General features: G+C 39.5%; 1 protein-coding gene across 2 annotated transcripts in view; it reads right to left on the bottom strand.

Moving 5' to 3' along the window:
* The window catches only part of FERMT1 (FERM domain containing kindlin 1), an 85,630-nt gene that overhangs the window by 48,386 nt on the left and 19,995 nt on the right, over nucleotides 1–17,249 (bottom strand). The gene's annotated exons all lie outside the window — the stretch shown is intronic.

A 17,249-nucleotide genomic window follows, 5' to 3' on the forward strand; every position in this document is an offset into this window, starting at 1 on the left:
GAGACCCACGCGCAAGAAGTGCACCCCTCAAGGAGAGCTGCCCCATGCAAAAAAAGCGCAGCCCGCCCAGGAGTGGTGCTGCACACACGGAGAGCTGATGCAGCGAGATGATGCAACAAAAAGAGACACAGATTCCCAGTGCCGCTGACAAGAATACAAGTGGACAAAGAAGAACACACAGTGAATCGACACAGAGAGCAGACAAGGGGGGTGGGGGTGGGGGAGTCGCTGAGAAGGGGAGATAGAGAAATAAATCTTTAAAAAAATAAAAAACAATAAAATAACCAGCAGAGTCATGACTTAGGGCAACGTAAGTTCCACAGATAGAGCCCTCGCCTGTAGCCTTGTTTCCTGCAAAGCTTAAGAACACAGAGGCTGTAAAAGCTTTCAAAAAATTCAACCCAGACCCTCTCCTTCCTAATAATCTACAGTTCTCCCATTTCAGGAAGGGTCTTGGAGTTGAGACCTGGAAAACTCACAGAATGAGTGCACATTGTTGTGGGAAACCAGCTTACCTGTTTCCTATTTGTTGCACTTGCCTCCAATTATTGTAAACCTTCCCGTGCTGATGAGGAACACCTGCTTTGGAGTTCTTACTAAATATGATGCAGAAACTAGGGTAGAGGTGCTCAGTTCCAGAAGCTGCGAGGCCCCTGGTTCCATCCTTGGTTCCTCTCTCATATTTCTCTTTGTTCATTATTTCTGTAAGTTCTGCGTTGCCTTCCCTTCCAGCAAACCTATTGCTGAGCTTGTTCTCAGCAACTGGCACCCAACGTGGGGCCTGAAGGGAGTAAGTATCGCTTGGAACGAAACTAAAAGGTGGTGTGACAGCTTAAAGCCCTGAGTGGAACAGAAAACCTTCCAAGTCCTCAGTAAGTAAGGACACTCTCGGGTGTTTTTGCAGGGTTACGACGGGAAACAGAGACAGTTCAACAAAATATCAGGGAAGTGGACTTGGCCCAGTGGTTAGGGCATCCGTCTACCACATGGGAGGTCCACAGTTCAAACCCCGGGCCTCCTTGACCTGTGTGCAGCTGACCCATGCGCAGTGCTGATGCGCGCAAGGAGTGCCCTGCCACGCAGGGGTGACCCCTGTGTAGGGGAGCCCCACGTGCAAGGAGTGCGCCCCGTAAGGAGAGCCACCCAGCGTGAAAGAAAGTGCAGCCTGCCCAGGAATGGTGCCACACACACGGAGAGCTGACACAGCAAGATGATGCAACAAAAAGAAACACAGATTCCCAGTGCCGCTGACAACAACAGAAGTGGACAAAGAAGAAGACACAGCAAATAAACACAGAACAGACAACCAGGGTGGGGTGGGGGGAGGAAGGGGAGAGAAATAAATAAATAAATCTTTAAAACAAAAACAAAAACAAAAAAACCCAAAATATCACCCATATGTATGTCTCTTGAAACAACTTCTCAATGCAAGAGGAGCTGTGGTCACTGAGCCTTGTATTTTGGAACTCTTACAGGTTATAGAACAATATTGCCCATGGTTCCTAGCAATAGGAAGTTTAGAATTAGGAGACTAGGAAAAAGTGGGAAAAGAGTGAGAAAAATTACGTGTACGAGGTGTTCTGCTCCCCATTACATATTTGGCCCACTTTGACTATAATTAAATCTGTTTTAGAACCCTTGCAAACAGAAGAGGATGAAGATAGAAAATGGGAGGAAATGCCTCTCATTGTCTTGCCTTCAGCCCCTTCATTAACTGACTTTAGAAAATCAGTTTCCCCTCCGCTGACTCCCTCTCCCCCTCCCATATCTGGAGACGCTCCACCCAAGCTGTCCGCTCTACAACAGGGCATCTTACAGGCTAGAGGGGAGGGTGACTGGAGGCATTTCAAAAGGCCTTTCCGGTTAACATACAAGAAAGACTAGCTCCCAGAGTAGATCCTCAAAACCCGAATGGAGTTTATGAGTTCAGCCACGAACCTTTCCCATTTACAATATTGAAAGTTAAAAGCAGCAGTGCAACTGTATGGTCCAAACTCTCCTTTTGCCTGTGGTGCCGTGCAGAGGCTGGCCTAAGGCCCTAGGCTGATCCCAGCTGACTGGACCGCGTTAGCATGCATCACCCCAGGGCCTGGAGAATTTTTACAATTCAAAACCTGGTGGAGGCAGCCTGCAGAGACTCAGGCTGCTCACAATACAGCCCATAATATCCCCACTTCCTTGGACCAATTAGTGGGGGTGGGGAACTGGGCGGGAGCAGATCAGCAATTAACAATGAATGATCAAGCATCGCACAGGTTCCACGCTGTTGCTTAAGAGCCCAGGAAAAGATTGAGGCTAAAGGCCAGCCTCCAGTGTCATTCCCAAAAATATTACAGGGACCTACAGAACCCTACTCTGACTTTATTGCTCGGTTACAAGAAACTATCAAAAAACAGGTCAATAACTTAGAGGCTGCGGATACTATTTTGCAGCTAATGGCTTATGGAAATGCTGATCAGGATTCTCAGAAAGTGATAGGGTTTATGAAGGGTAAAGTGGATTTGTCTGGATATATTAAATTTTGCCGGGATGTAGGAACGGAGGGCCACCGCGCTACAGTGATGGCTCAGGCTGTAGCAGGGATCAAAATCAATAAGAGGTTCTCTGGAAAATGCTTTAATTGTGGAAAAACTGGTTATATGAAAAAAGATTGTTGGAAAAGGTCTGAGGAAAAAACGCCATTCAGACAGAATATTTCAGCTCGGAAACGACCTGCGCTGTGTCCCCACTGTGGTAAAGGATATCATTGGCCTAACCTACGTCAGTCTAAATACCGTAAGAGTGGCACCCCCTTGCCGGGAAACTTCCAACGAAGCTGCTCCCAGCCCTGGTCCAAAAGGGGGCTTTCCTGGCTCAGCAGAGCAATCCCCGCACTCCCCCCCCCCCCCCCCCGGTACTCTGCAGGGCCCTGGACTTATCCCTGCCACAGCAGGAAGCGAGCCGTATATCCTTATGGCTGAACCTGTTATCTTACTTCCAGGGGATACCCTGGTCTGTGTGAAAACGAGAATAAAGGGACCTTTACCAATTGGCACAGTCGGACTTCTTCTTGGGAGAAGCAGTCTTATCTCACAGGGAGTTTGAGTACACACAGGAATAACTGATCGTGACTATCAAGGAGAGATCCGAGTTATCATGTCCACCTCAATTCCTTGGAAAGCCGATACCGGAGATCGCATAGCACAATTGTTGTTGCTCCCTTACGTTTCGATAGGAGCTAGTAAAAGTTCGAGGAAAAGATGACTTTGGAAGTACAGGAATGACAGGATTATTCTTAAATGAAAAAATTTTAGAATCGTGTCCTGTTTGTGAAGTAACCATTCAGAACAAACGGTTTAAAGGACTTATTGATACTGGAGCAGACATTTCTATCATTAGTTCTAACTGATGTGGGCTGCGGGTGGGAGGCTGTTCGTCCCTTCGTAGATAACCTGAGCTGTCTGTGTCCTGACTTGTGGGTGTGGGACAGTGAGAGGCTGCAGCCCTGCCCTTGGTAACCATGGCAACAGCTCCAGTTCCTGGAAACAGTTTATCAATGCAAACTCTATAAACTTTAAATACTCAGGGAAAATGCAAACCAAATGTGCTAAAAACCTTTCTAAAATATATGAAGTCCATGCTAAAAGCTTACCTAGGATGTGAAAAATATATGCTTATTCAAGCCTATTGAGCACTGAAACAAAAGAACCATTTGGCCCTTCCTCTGTATAAAAGAAACTCAAAAATCTTGTTCGGGGCTCGGATTTTGAAATGAGAAGCTCTGAGCCTGGCTGGTTTTAAGTAAATAATTTTCCCTTCCCAAAAATGATTCCTGAGTCCTGGCCTTTCTGTATGCAAATAATTAAACCTCTCAACTTCTACAACATTAATGGGGGCTCGTCCGGCATTGCAAACAAAGGCCAGAGATGGTAGCATTTTACTACCCCTTCCAGATCTCTGAAGCCAGGAGGACTCGGGTAAACCCCAATCTGGGTGCCCCAGGATTAAATTTAATCCAGAAAATATGTGGGCTCCACTAGATCTTCCCCGAGGGCAATGTAAAGTCTGAAGAGAAAAATTCTGGGAACAAAAAAAAACCTCCCCAGGGGAGCATAGTGGGGGAAAAGCCCTAGCTTTAATTGCTGGGGAGGAAGGCTGATCACCTTCCAAGAGAGGACCCCAGTACCTCCAGAAATGTGGGGGGAAGCCATTCTCTTTAGGTCTGGAAAAAGGAGAAAAAAAGGAAAAAAGCCTGGTGTTTTGGGTTTGTCTAACCGCATGTTAGAATCTAATACTGGTCTTGCTCCCACTAAAAGAGTGGAGGCTTGATTATAATAAAGAAATGTTTATAGGTTGGAGTCCTAATGTCCTGGAAATTGGTCTGGATTTTAAAAAACTTGGTTACAGGAAAATGAATTGGCTTTTCTAGTGAAGCTTGGTCTGGGTGTAGAGTTAAACAGTGAAAAAGGTCTAGCTGGAATCTTTTGTCATGGTGCTGAATTGCAAACGAATTTGCTTTATACCAGATGTTAATGTTAAGTGTTCTCTCTAAAGTCTGTTATGGCTGCGGGGGCAGCCGTGCTGAAGAATATATATATATATATAACTTGTGGGTCAGATTGGTGACCTTTGTGCGTCTGTCTGTGTCAGCTCAATGCCGGTGTTGGAGCTGTGTGGTTGTGTAAAGTGGTGGAATTTGGTTGAGCTGGAGCTCATTTGCCCCATTTTGATTATGGGGCAAAACTGTGGAGTCTGGGTGTTTGCGCATGCTCTGCTGTCTTGTCTCTGGTCCACCCCTTTGCCGGGGCTTGGGGGCCAACCATGTCTGTGCCATACACCTGGGTCTGTTGGGGCTGCCCCAGGTAGGGGCGCTGGGTCCCCAGGAGGGGTGCCAAATTTGAGTAGGTTCTTTCCACCCATTTTGGTGAAAAGCTGGAAAGGTGGAAGCGGCTTGCCCCTTTCCAGTGAGTCATGCCTTCTCTTCATAAACCACGTTCCTATTAGATCGCTGTGAACCTGACTGCCTGGAAGGGGGGAGGTGCAGGGGATGAAAAGCAGGATCAAAATAAATGCAGTAAAGTTCCCTCCCTAGGGTGTCAAAGGCCAAAATAAATTTGCATTCTACCCAGGTTCTTCTGCTTTTCCTAATCTCTCTCTCTCTCTCTCTGTGAGACTATGTAGAAATGCTTTGAAATGTTTTAAAACTGTAAACTTGTCTAAGGAAAGGAGGCTATTGCTTAAAACAATAGACCTCTAGTCACTTGATAGCCTTTTTAATGGTCTGGCTGGGAACATCAGGGTTGTAAAACTACAGAGGGAAAAACCTGTGTTTGGCTTTTGTCAGTTGCTGGCGCCTAAGAATTCATGGTAAAAGGTAATTTAAAAATGAATATTTAAATGCCAATACTCTCTTGCTGGTGAATTAAATGCATAACTCGCAAATAAAAATTTGTTCCCTTACTAGGAAAAGGCAGAACTACACAGGATTGTTACTAATAAAATTCTTGTATCTTAATTAATAAAGGTATCCAATTCACCTTAAGGTTATAACTTAATGAAAACTGTAACTAAGAGTTAAGATCATTTATAGATGCATTTATATTATAAAACAGTGGAAAAATAATAACTGAAATTATAACTGGGTAAATTTAGCCTGAACCTATTATTGCAAGTATAAATTCTAAACAATGGTACCTTCATTTATGGTCACTTCAAGTCTAGCCTCACCCTTGCCTTTGCTTATGGTTATTTCATGGCAGATTCTGCCCCTATCGTCCAGGGAAAAGCAAACGTGAAACATCCCTGTCTCCCGTCCTATTGGTATTAGTAACCCTGCTTTCTCTCATGAAATTCAAAGTAAAATATAAGGCTCTGAAACAAAAAAAAAATTGTATTAAAGCATTGGGAACATTTTGGTTATAAGCTATTAGTTAAGAAACAAAATTCTTGTGCAAAGCTGCATGGTTATAGTGCAAATTAAAAAAATTCTTTTAAAAATCTTCAGTTATTTTGCAGCCACATTTGTTCTGTTAAAAAAAAAAGTTTTAAGTAACTAATTTGTGTTTCTGTGTCAAACTATTCCTGTCTGCCTATTTGCTCAAATTATTGGAGTTAAACATGCAGTTATAAAAGTAATATATATATTTCTAAAACCCAAATTAAACTAAATGGTATATAAAATAATGCAAATTATAAGTAACATCAATAAGTTGTTTCTGTGTCTATTTGTGTCTGCATATTTGCTCAGTGTATATCTTCATACATCAGGATAATAATATCAAATTAACAAATAAAAATTCTTAAAAGAGCTCTATTCAAATTGCTAAAAATTAAATATGTAGTTATATGCATGAATAAATATTCCTGGAGCCCAAATTAAACTAGGCAAAATGAAAAGGTCATATAAAAATCTGATTATAAAAACTATTGGAAAAAAACCTCTTTGTAAAAGCTTTGAGGGTGGGACTAGGTGTGGCAAATTAAACCTCTCTACTAGGCTGGAAAATTAAAAATCAGTTTGCCCTGTAATTTTCCAGTTTAAACCTTTTAAAAACCTTAAAATAAGGGTGGTTAGTAGTTCTGTTGCCAAATTTCAGTAAGTGAAGAAAGGTTCATAAAAACTATTGAAAAATTTTTCCTAAATTACAATTAAACAAATTATGTGATTATATTTCAAAATCTAGTAGTCATAATGCTTTCAAAATTATTCACAGTTTCAAAACTTAAACAAAAAAAGAGGTTTTAGCTTCCTGTAGGGAAAGGGGGGGAAAGGTTCCTTGCATAAACTATAATGGTTTCAGTTTTATTTAGCTTGGGTGTAATCTCCCTTGGTTTATAAATTACCCATTAAATAAATTAACATTATATGTACAAAATCTTTGGAGTAATAAAAATTGTAAGTTCATGTTAATAAAACTAAGCTAAAAAATTGTAGATATGCTGTCTTAAATAAACTTCTCTGTTTGGTAATTGTAATTAAGTTTATTTAAATGTAAGGTAATTAGTCTATGTGGTTGTGGTCAATTATAAAAAATTTGTATAAACATCTTCCAAACTAAAACATTTAAATAGTTCTAGTTCTAAAAGTCATTATTAACTAAAAACCTGAATTGGTATTGGTGGCAAAGAATAACTGTAACAATAAAACCTGTCTAAAGGCCACCATTAAAGGTGCATATTTAAGTAAATGGTAATAAAAAGTTATCCTATTTTATTAGAAATCTTTTGTTTTAATTTTAATAATAAAATCCTCCCCCTCTATTACTAAAGTAAAACACCTGCTATTATCTTCATGGTAAAATTGCATAAATAAACAAAGTCATTTGATATATAATGTGTTGCATTAAAATGTTTAAAATATATAAAATAAAAAAATAAACTTTAACATTGTCAAAGTCTCTTGTGCATTCCAACCAGGCCTTAAATACATTACAGGTTGCCTCTCCATGTAAGTTATTGGCTAAGCTGGTCACTAACCCCTCAAATAAAAATATTTCCTATATCAGCCTCTGGTTATACTCCTAAAGTCAACAGAAACTATGTTGCAGTTTTAAGCTCCTGCAGCAGCCAATGATAACTCAGTACAACCAAGTGTACAATAAATATCTCCTCCAAACTGGCACTGTTCCATAGTGCCAAAGAGCACTATGCACCAGGCTGGTAAAATACTGGAAACTCTCTCTAGGATCAACGATGCTGCAACTTGCTCACTGTGTAAAAAACATACTACATAGAGAGAGCCATGATTACCAAGATACTGTAAATAAAACTTAAACACAATTGGCATTATAGCCTACTCCCATGGAAAAATAACAAAGTATTACAAACCTAAAACTTAAAACCATTAATTGCAACTCAAAATCCTTATGCATTAAGCAAAACATTAACTAATATTAAACGCTATTCTTTTATCCTGTTCTAAATAAATGCCTAATAATTATAACGTTATCTTTTCTATTCTAAATCAGGTACAAAAGTGCATTACACATGTTAAATTCCTGGTAACCTCATTTTCTAAATAGTTAATAAACATGTCCATAAAATAAAATGGCGGTCTTAGCTATAAAACAATAAAGCCGCCAGTAGCTTGCAAGCAGCCAGTTAATTGGTGCCAGGCTCAGCCACCCTACTGTACTATTGTACTCTCCTGTGTAGCAAAAATAAAGCTTCCTTGCTAATAATAGGTCAACTATTAAACAGTCAAAATTACCAGAAATTGTACAATTAAAACTAAAATGTAAAAAACTTTACTCTGTAGTTCTGATCACTCCCACAGCTAAATACTAAAAAAAGTTCCAACTTGGTGCACTAATCCTAAATAAAACCAACTGCCCAAAAAGTGCCAGTTCACCAGGAGCATCTAACAGAGAACATGAGTGCCAATCATTAAACAGCCTAAAATGCATCTTCAAAACAAAGCTAAGTATCTGTTGCAATTTCCCTCTGAAAATAATTAAAAAAAAAAAAATATATATATATATACTGTTCCCACCTTTTAAAAGAGGTGCCATCTTTATAGGTATCTAACTTTGTCTACCTCTGTAACTCAATGTTCTTTTAAAAATGGGTATTCCAAATTTTTAATTAAATTTGTTTCTTTCAGAATAAACACCTTATTAACCATATAAAAATTTCATCCAGCTTTATACAAAATGCCAGATCCATCTTCCTCTAGTTGAAATAAAAATTTTTTTTACACCTTGTTAGGCAATAACTACAGCCCATGCCCAGCAAAAAGCAGTTAAAAAAAAAATCATCTCTGTTCAGCACCCCTTTACAATGAAAGGAGTAAACTCTTTAAGGGTAAAAGAAAATTAATAGATGGATCTGGAGCCTAACTGGAAATCCAAGTGAGCGCTGGTGGCCCCAAAATAACTGCAGGGGGGCTCTGCCCCAAAATTCTGTCTAAAACAAAAACTTTTAAAAACAAAATCCTGGATGCTACCCAGAAACTGTCTTTAAGTCCTCACTGAAAATCAATAAAGTAATCAATTAAAACAACAACCAACCACCCACCTCATAATGCCAATAATAATTATGCCAAAGCTTAACAAGTTAAGTTCTACATAGGGGGGAAAATGATGGGGGCTATGGGTGGGAGGCTGTTTGTCCCTCTGTAGATAACCTGAGCTGTCTGTGTCCTGACCTGTGGGTGTGGGACAGTGAGAGGCTGCAGCCCGGCCCTTGGTAACCATGGCAACAGCTCCAGTTCCTGGAAACAGTTTATCAATGCAAACTCTATAAACTTTAAATATTCAGGAAAAATGCAAACCAAATGTGCTAAAAACCTTTCTAAAATATATGAAGTCCATGCTAAAAGCTTACCTAGGATGTGGAAAATACATGCTTATTCAAGCCTATTGAGCACTGAAACAAAAGAACCATTTGGCCCTTCCTCTGTATAAAAGAAACTCAAAAATCTTGTTCGGGGCTTGGATTTTGAAATGAGAAGCTCCGAGCCTGGCTGGTTGTAAATAAATCATTTTTCCTTCCCAAAAGTGATTCCTGAGTTCTGGCCTTCCTATATGCAAATAGTTAAACCTCTCAACTTCTACAATATAACCATTCGCCCCCTGCTTGGCCATTACAAGATGCATCTATTTCTGTTGTGGGACCTGGCACTCCCAGAGGTTTGAAACAAAATGTGAAGGTTTTTCCGTGTCTGGGACCTGACAGGTAACCTGCCACCTGCAGCCGTATGTTGCAGAGTTGCCTATCAATTTTTGGGGACGTGACCTATTAGAACAGTGGCAGGCTGAAATCTATATTCCCCAGGAGGGCCAATACAGTAAACAAAGTAAAAAATTAATGAGGAAACAAGGCCATATTCCAGGATTAGGGTTGGGTAAGCTGCACCGGGGAATTGTTAAACCAATCGATCCCACAGCTCATGGTAATCGTGAAGGATTAGGATATTCACCTTTTCCTAATGGCCACTGCTCAGTCTAGCCTCCTTGGATCGCCCAAACCCATCCCTCTCAAGTGGACGACAACTTCTCCGGTTTGGGTTGAACAGTGGCCATTAACTCAAGACAAACTGGAGGCACTCCATAAATTAGTTAAGGAACAATTAGGCAAGGGGCATATTGAAGAATCTTTTAGTCCTTGGAACACTCCAGTGTTTTTTTTTTTTTTTTTTGAGTTAGGCTAGTAATTTATTAAAGTAGGGAGGGAAGAGAAATGGGAGAAAAGAACAGATCAGGGGTTCCAGATAGAGAGGAAGGGGCTGAAAAGTGACAAAGTGGGATGCTTTACAGACAATTTCCCATTGTAGATTATAAATGCCCAGGTTTTACTTGTGTGGTGACCATGGCAGGGAAAATCAGCAAGAGCAGGGTGCAGAGGGCAGGAACAGGGGTTCAAAGGCAGGAGAGAATGAGTTCAGGCCTCACGCCTGTTTTTTTTTTTTCCTCACACCTGTTTTTTGAACTGTTAATTATTCCACCCCTTTGCTAATGTCATAGGAGTTCCAGCTGTGTGCTGTTTTGATTGAGTACCCCACACATCAATCCCCCATGATAGGCCGGCGACAAAATCCTTTGGGAATATCCAGGGCTTCTCCTGGCTTTGAGAGGAAATCTTGTTCTGGATGGCAGAATCTTGGGGAGGACCTTCCAGCAGCTATCTTGGGGTTTTTGATGTCCAAGTGGACTTCTTAAGAGGTTCCAGATCCATCTACTGCTTCCCTATCTTACTAGCCAGCTTCATTCCTTTCTCAGAGAATTTACACGTTTACTCATAAAGGGGATATGAAGGATGATGATCATTCTATATTGGGTGAAGGAAGACAGATCTGGCATCCTGGGTGAAGCCAGGGGGAGGAAGTCCTCATATGGCTCACAAGATGTTTATTCTCCAGCTTATCATAGATTTTACCCATGTAGGTGTCAGCTTTCATCCTTCCTCTACGCCCCAATTTCCTTTAAGCCTATCATCCATCTCTAGCTCTCTGAGGCAGCTTGGTTTACTTATTTCATATCATTGAGGTCATGTAGTATTTGTCCTTCAATGCCTGGGTTGCTTCACTCAACATAAGTTTCTTAAGATTCATCCATGTTATCACATGTGTTTATAGTGTATTCATTCTTAAAGCTGAGTAGTATTCCATTGTATGTATATACCACATTTTACTTATCCAGTCATCTGTTGATGGGCATTTGGGTTGATTCCAACTTTTGGCAATAGTAAACAATGCTGCTATGAACATTGGTGTGCATATACCAGTTTGTGTCCTTGTTTTCAGCTCTACTGGGTATATACCCAGCAGTGGAATTGCTGGGTCATATAGCACATCTATAGCTAGTTTTTTGAGAAACCGCCAAACTGTCCTCCAGAATGGCTGGATCCTTCTGCATTCCCACCAGCAGTGGATGACTGTTCCCATTCCTCCACATCCTCTCTAGCATTTGTAGTCTTCTGTTTTTTCATAGCTACCAATCTTATGGGAGTAAGTAGGTATCTCATTGTAGTTTTGATTTGCATTTCCCTAATAGCTAGAGATTTGGAGCATTTTTTTCATGTGTTTTTTAGCCATTTGTATTTCTTCTTTGGAGAAGTGTCTGTTTAAATCTTTTCCCCATTTTTAAATGGGTTGTTTGTCCATTTATTTTCGAGATATAGGAGTTCTTTATATATGCAGGTTATAAGTCTCCTATCAGATATATGGTTACCAAGTATTTTCTCCCATTGTGTAAACTCTCTTTTCACTTTCTTGACAAACTCCTTTGAGGTACAGAAGGCTTTAATTTTGAAGAAGACCCATTTATCTATTTGTTCTTTTGCTGCTTATGCTTTTGGTGTGAAGTTCATGAAGCCATTTCCTATGACAAGGTCCTGTAGATGCTTCTCTACACTGCTTTTCAAAGTCTTTATGGTCTTGGCTCTTTTATGTAAGTTTTTGATCCATCTTGAGTTGATTTTTGTATAAGGTGTGAGTTGGTAATCCTCTTTCATTCTTTCACATATGGATATCCAGTTCTCCAGGCACCATTTGTTGAATAGGCCATTCTCTCCCAGTTGAGAGGGTTTGGTGGCTTTATTGAATATTATATGACTATATATATGAGGAGCTACATCAGAACTCTCAGTTTGGTTCCATTGGTCTGTGTGTCTCTCTTTGTGCCAATACCATGCTGTTTCCACTATTGTAGCTTTGTAGTATGTTTTGAAGTCAGGTAGTGTGATTCCTCCAATTTCGATTTTCTTTTTCAATATGTCTTTGGCTATTTGGGTCCTCTTTCCCTTCCAAATAAATTTCATAGCTAGTTTTTCTAGTTCATTAAAGAATGCTGTGTTGATTTTTATTGGGATTGCATTGAATGTGTAGATAAATTTTGGTAGGATAGACATCTTAATAATATTTAGTCTTCCTATCCATGAACAGGGAATATTCTTCCATTTATTTAGGTCTTCTTTGATTTCCTTGAACAGTGTTGTGTAGTTTTCTGTGTATAAGTTTTTTACATCTTTAGTTAAATTTATTCCTAGGTATTTTATTTTTTTATTGACTATTGTAAATGGTATTGGTTTCTTGATTTCCTCCTGAGCTGGCTCATTATTGGTGTACAGAAATGCTACTGATTTTTGCGCATTGATCTCATAACCTGTGACTTGACTAAACTCATTTATGAGTTGTAGAAGCTTTGTTGTAGACCTCTCAGGGTTTTCTATGTATAGGATCATGTCATCTGCAAATAATGAAATTTTGACTTCTTCCTTTCCAATTTGAATGCCTTTTATATCTGGTTCTTGCCTCAGTGCTCGAGCAAGTACTTCTAAGACAATGTTAAATAGAAGAGGTAATAGTGGGCATCCTTGTCTTTTCCTGATCTTAGAGGGAAAGATTTTAGGATTTCACCATTGTAAACGATGTTGGCTGTGGGTTTTTCATATATGCTCTCTATCATGTTCAGAAAATTTCCTTGTATTCCAATCTTTTGCAGTGTTTTTATCAAGAAAGGGTGTTGTATTTTGTCAAATGCTTTTTCTGCATCTATAGATATAATTGCGTGATTTTTTCCCTTCAATCTGTTTACATGGTGTATTACATTGATTGATTTTCTTATGTTGAACCATCCTTGCATACCCGGAATGAATCCCACTTGGTCATGGTGTATAATTCATTTAATGTGTTGTTGAATACGGTTAGCAAGTATTTTGTTGAGGATTTTTGTGTCTAGGTTCATTAGAGAAATTGGTCTGTAATTTTCCTTTCTTGTGGTGTCTTTATTTGGCTTTGGTACTAGGGTAATGTTGGCCTCATAGAAGGAGTTAGGTAATGTTCCTCCTGTTTCAATTTTTTGGAAGAGTTTCAGCAAGATTGGCATTAGTTCTTTCCAGAATGTTTTGTAGAATTCACCTGTGAAGCCGTCTGGCCCAGGGCTCTTCTTAGTTGGGAGTTTTTTTTTTTTTTAAAGATTTATTTATTTATTTAATTTCCCCCCCTCCCCTGGTTGTCTATTCTTGGTGTCTATTTGCTGCGTCTTGTTTCTTTGTCTGCTTCTGTTGTCGGCAGCGGCACGGGAAGTGTGGGTGGCGCCATTCCTGGGCAGGCTGCACTTTCTTTTCACGCTGGGCGGCTTTCCTCACGGGCGCACTCCTTGCGCATGGGGCTTCCCCACGCGGGGGACACCCTTGCGTGGCACGGCACTCCTTGTGCACATCAGCACTGCGCATGGCCAGCTCCACACGGGTCAAGGAGGCCCGGGGTTTGAACCGCGGACCTCCCGTATGGTAGACGGATGCCCTAACCACTGGGCCAAAGTCCGTTTCCCTGTTGGGAGGTTTTTAATGACTGATTCTATCTCTTTGTGATTGGTTTGTTGAGATCATCAATTCTTCTTTCATCAATATAGACTGTTATGTGTTTCTAGGAATTTGTCCATTTCCTCTGAATTGTCATTTTTGTTGAAATATAGCTTTTCAAAGTATCCTCTTATGATAGTCTTTATTTCTGTGGTGTCAGTGGTGATATTTCCTTTCTCATTTCTTATTTTGTGTATTTGCATCTTCTCTCTTTTTTTCTTTGTTAGTCTAGCTAGGGGTTTGTCAGTTTTATTGATCTTCTCAAAGAACCAGCTCTTGGTTTTGTTTATCTTTTCAAGTGCTTTCTTATTTTCTATTTCATTTAATTCTGCTCTTATCTTCTTTCTTTCTTCTTCCTGTGGGGCTATTTTGTTGTTTTTTTTTACTAATTCCTCCAAATGTGCAGTTCTTCAATTTTTGCTCTTTCTTCTTTTTTGATGTATGAATTTATGGCTATAAATTTCCCTCCCAATACTGCTTTTGCTGCATCCCATAAGTTTTGGTATGTTGTATTATCATTTTCATTAGTTTCAAGGTAGTTATTTCTTTTGAGATTTCCTCTTTGACCTACTGTTTTTCTAAGAGTGTGCTATTTAATTTCCATATCTTGGTGTGAAATCTGGGCCTCTGGTCCTTGCAGATTTCCAGCTTCACTCCACTGTGGTCAGAGATATTATTTTGTATGATTTTGATCTTTCTGAATTCATTGAGCCTTTCTTTGTGGTCTAGCATATGATATATCTTGGAGAATGATTCATGTGCACTTGAGAAAAATGTATATCCTGCTGTATTCGGGTGTAATGATCTGTATATGTCTATTAGGTCCAGCTCCTCTAATATATTGTTCAAAGTTTTTGTTTCTTATTGATTATCTTTTGAAATGTTCTGTCCAAAGTTTATAGTGGTGTATTAAAGTCCCCCACTATAATTGTAGAGGCATCTATTCTTTCACTTAGTTTTTCCAGTGTTTGCCTCATATAATTGGAGGCGCCCCTGTTAGGAGGATAAATTTTTGTGATTGTTCATTCTTCTTGAAAGATATGTAGTATCCATCTTTGTCTCTCACAGTTAGTTTGCATTTAAAGTCTATTTTGTCTGATATTAATATAGCTACTCATGCATTTTTTTGGTTATTGTTTGCTTGTAAGATTGTTTTCCAGCCATTCACTTTCAACCTCCCTGAATTCCTGGATCTAAGATGTGTTTCTTGTAGACAGCATATAGATGGGTCATATTTCCTTATCCAATCTTCTAGTCTGACTCTTTTGATGGGTGAGTTTAATCCATTGACATTCAGTGTTATTACTTTCAAGGAATTATTTATGTTAGCCATATTTTGTTTGGACTTGTGTTTGTCATATTTTGTTTGTTTTTTTCCTTCTTTTTTTGTCTTTTTTGTTGCTCTTACACTCTCCTCCAACTCTTCCTCTACTGTTTTTTTCTTTCTTCCTGCAGAACTCCTTTTAGTATTTCTTGAAGGGCAGGGTTCTTGTTGGCATACTCTTTTAATTTCTGTTTATCTGTGAATATTTTGAACTCTCCATCATTTTTTAATGCTAGCTTAGGTGGGTAGAGGATTCTTGGTTGGAAATTTTTTTCTTTTAGTACCTTGACTATATCATACCATTGCCTTCTTGCCTCCATGGTTTCAGATGAGAAATCAGCACTTAATCTTATGGAGTCTCCCTTGTATGTGATGGTTTTCTTTTCTCTTGCTGCTTTTGGAATTTTCTCTTTGCCTTGAGCATTGGATAATTTGACAAGTATATATCTTGGGGTTGGCCTGTTGGGATTTATGGTGCTTGGGGTGCATTGTGCTTCCTGGACAGGTACATCCATCTCCCTCAGTAGATTTGGGAAGTTTTCAGCCATTATTTCCTCCAACATCCCTTCTGTCCTCTTTCCCTTCTCTTCTCCTTCTGGGATGCCTATAATACATAAATTTGTGTGTTTTGCATTGTCATTCAGGTCCTTAAGTCCCAGCTGGATTTTTTCTATCTTTTTATTGATCAGTTCTATTATCTGTTTGATTTCATATGTACTGTCTTCCATGTCACTAATTCTCCTCTGCCTCTTCAAATCTGCTGCTATTTGCTGAGAGTGTATTTTTGATTTCTTGAACTGTGGTGTTCATCCCATCATGTCTTTTTGTGTATGACTGCAATTTTTTCTGTATTCTCTCCAAGTGTTTTCTTCATATTGTTAATCTCTTCCTTTACTTCATTAAGTTGGTCTTTAATGCATGTTTTGAGATCTTTAATTACTTGTCTGATGTTCTATTCCTCTTCCTGGTTTTTAGTTTGTTCATTGGATTCGGCCATGTTTTCCTGATTATTGGTTTGGTTTGTAGTCTTTTGTTGCTGTCTGGTCATCATTTTATCTTGACAGGTTTAATCAGTTCCTTAGCTTCTTTTTCTAGTCTTGGGGATTAATTTTTTGTTGTTCGTGCATAAGTGTTATGTCTTCTCTTTGTCACTTTGTTCTTCTTACTCTATTTTCTTGCTGCTGGCTAAGTTCACTTTGAAGGAAAATATTAGGGCCAGGGAAAGCAAAATGAGTAAGAAAAGAAAATGTATAAAGTAGTATTGGTAATAAATGTTAACAGAGCAACAATGTGAGATCTAGGAGAATGGATATTAGACTCATGTCAGTTGTGTAGAGTTATAGCAGTAAGTAGAGTACCTATAATGAGACAGTCAACTGAATATGGGGAGGAATATAGTATGAATTAAAAAGCCAGTGTTTTCATGAGAGAGGGAAAGAGAAAAGAAAGACAATAATATCAAGAGTGAATAAAAGAAAACAGAACAAAGGTATTAGGAATAAAAAGTCAGACAATTTGGGGGCCAAAGAAAGGGAGGTAGAATGTAAGAGAAACAGCAGATGATGGAGGATAGAAAGATGTGGGGGAAAGGGGATAGTGTAGGTGGCCAAAATCAATACACAGAGAAAAGAGGAAATGGAGAATGAGGAAACACAACAAATGTGAAGCGCTCCCTGCAGCACCTCTTGTAAGAATCTCTTCTGTCACTGTCTTACCAAATCGACGTCCAGACACCTCCTGCCCTGCAAGCCGCTGAAAAGCCCACTCCAGCAGGACTCCGACCCTACTCAGCCGCTTTGTTGCAGGAGAGATTATGAGGTACACTCACTCAGATGCCATCTTGCCCTGCCTCTCCAAATGCAGGCTTTTAACAGACCTCTGAGCAGTAAACGCAGTCATTCACCCTCTGAGTGCCCTGCTGCCAGGTTTGCCCACACCAGCTATGATCCCTTGTAGCTGGCCACTTGTTACTGATTTGAAGGATTATTTCTTTACAATACCTTTGGCTCCCCAAGACTGTGAGAAATTTGCATTCTCAGTGCCTTCTTTCATTAACAAAGAACCCATGAAATGGCTTCAGTGGAAATATCTTCCTCAAGGAATGCTTAATAGCCCTACTAAATGTCAAAACTTTGTAGCCAAA

The sequence above is a fragment of the Dasypus novemcinctus genome, chromosome 24 (assembly GCF_030445035.2).
Source record: "Dasypus novemcinctus isolate mDasNov1 chromosome 24, mDasNov1.1.hap2, whole genome shotgun sequence".
Lineage (NCBI taxonomy): Eukaryota > Metazoa > Chordata > Mammalia > Cingulata > Dasypodidae > Dasypus > Dasypus novemcinctus.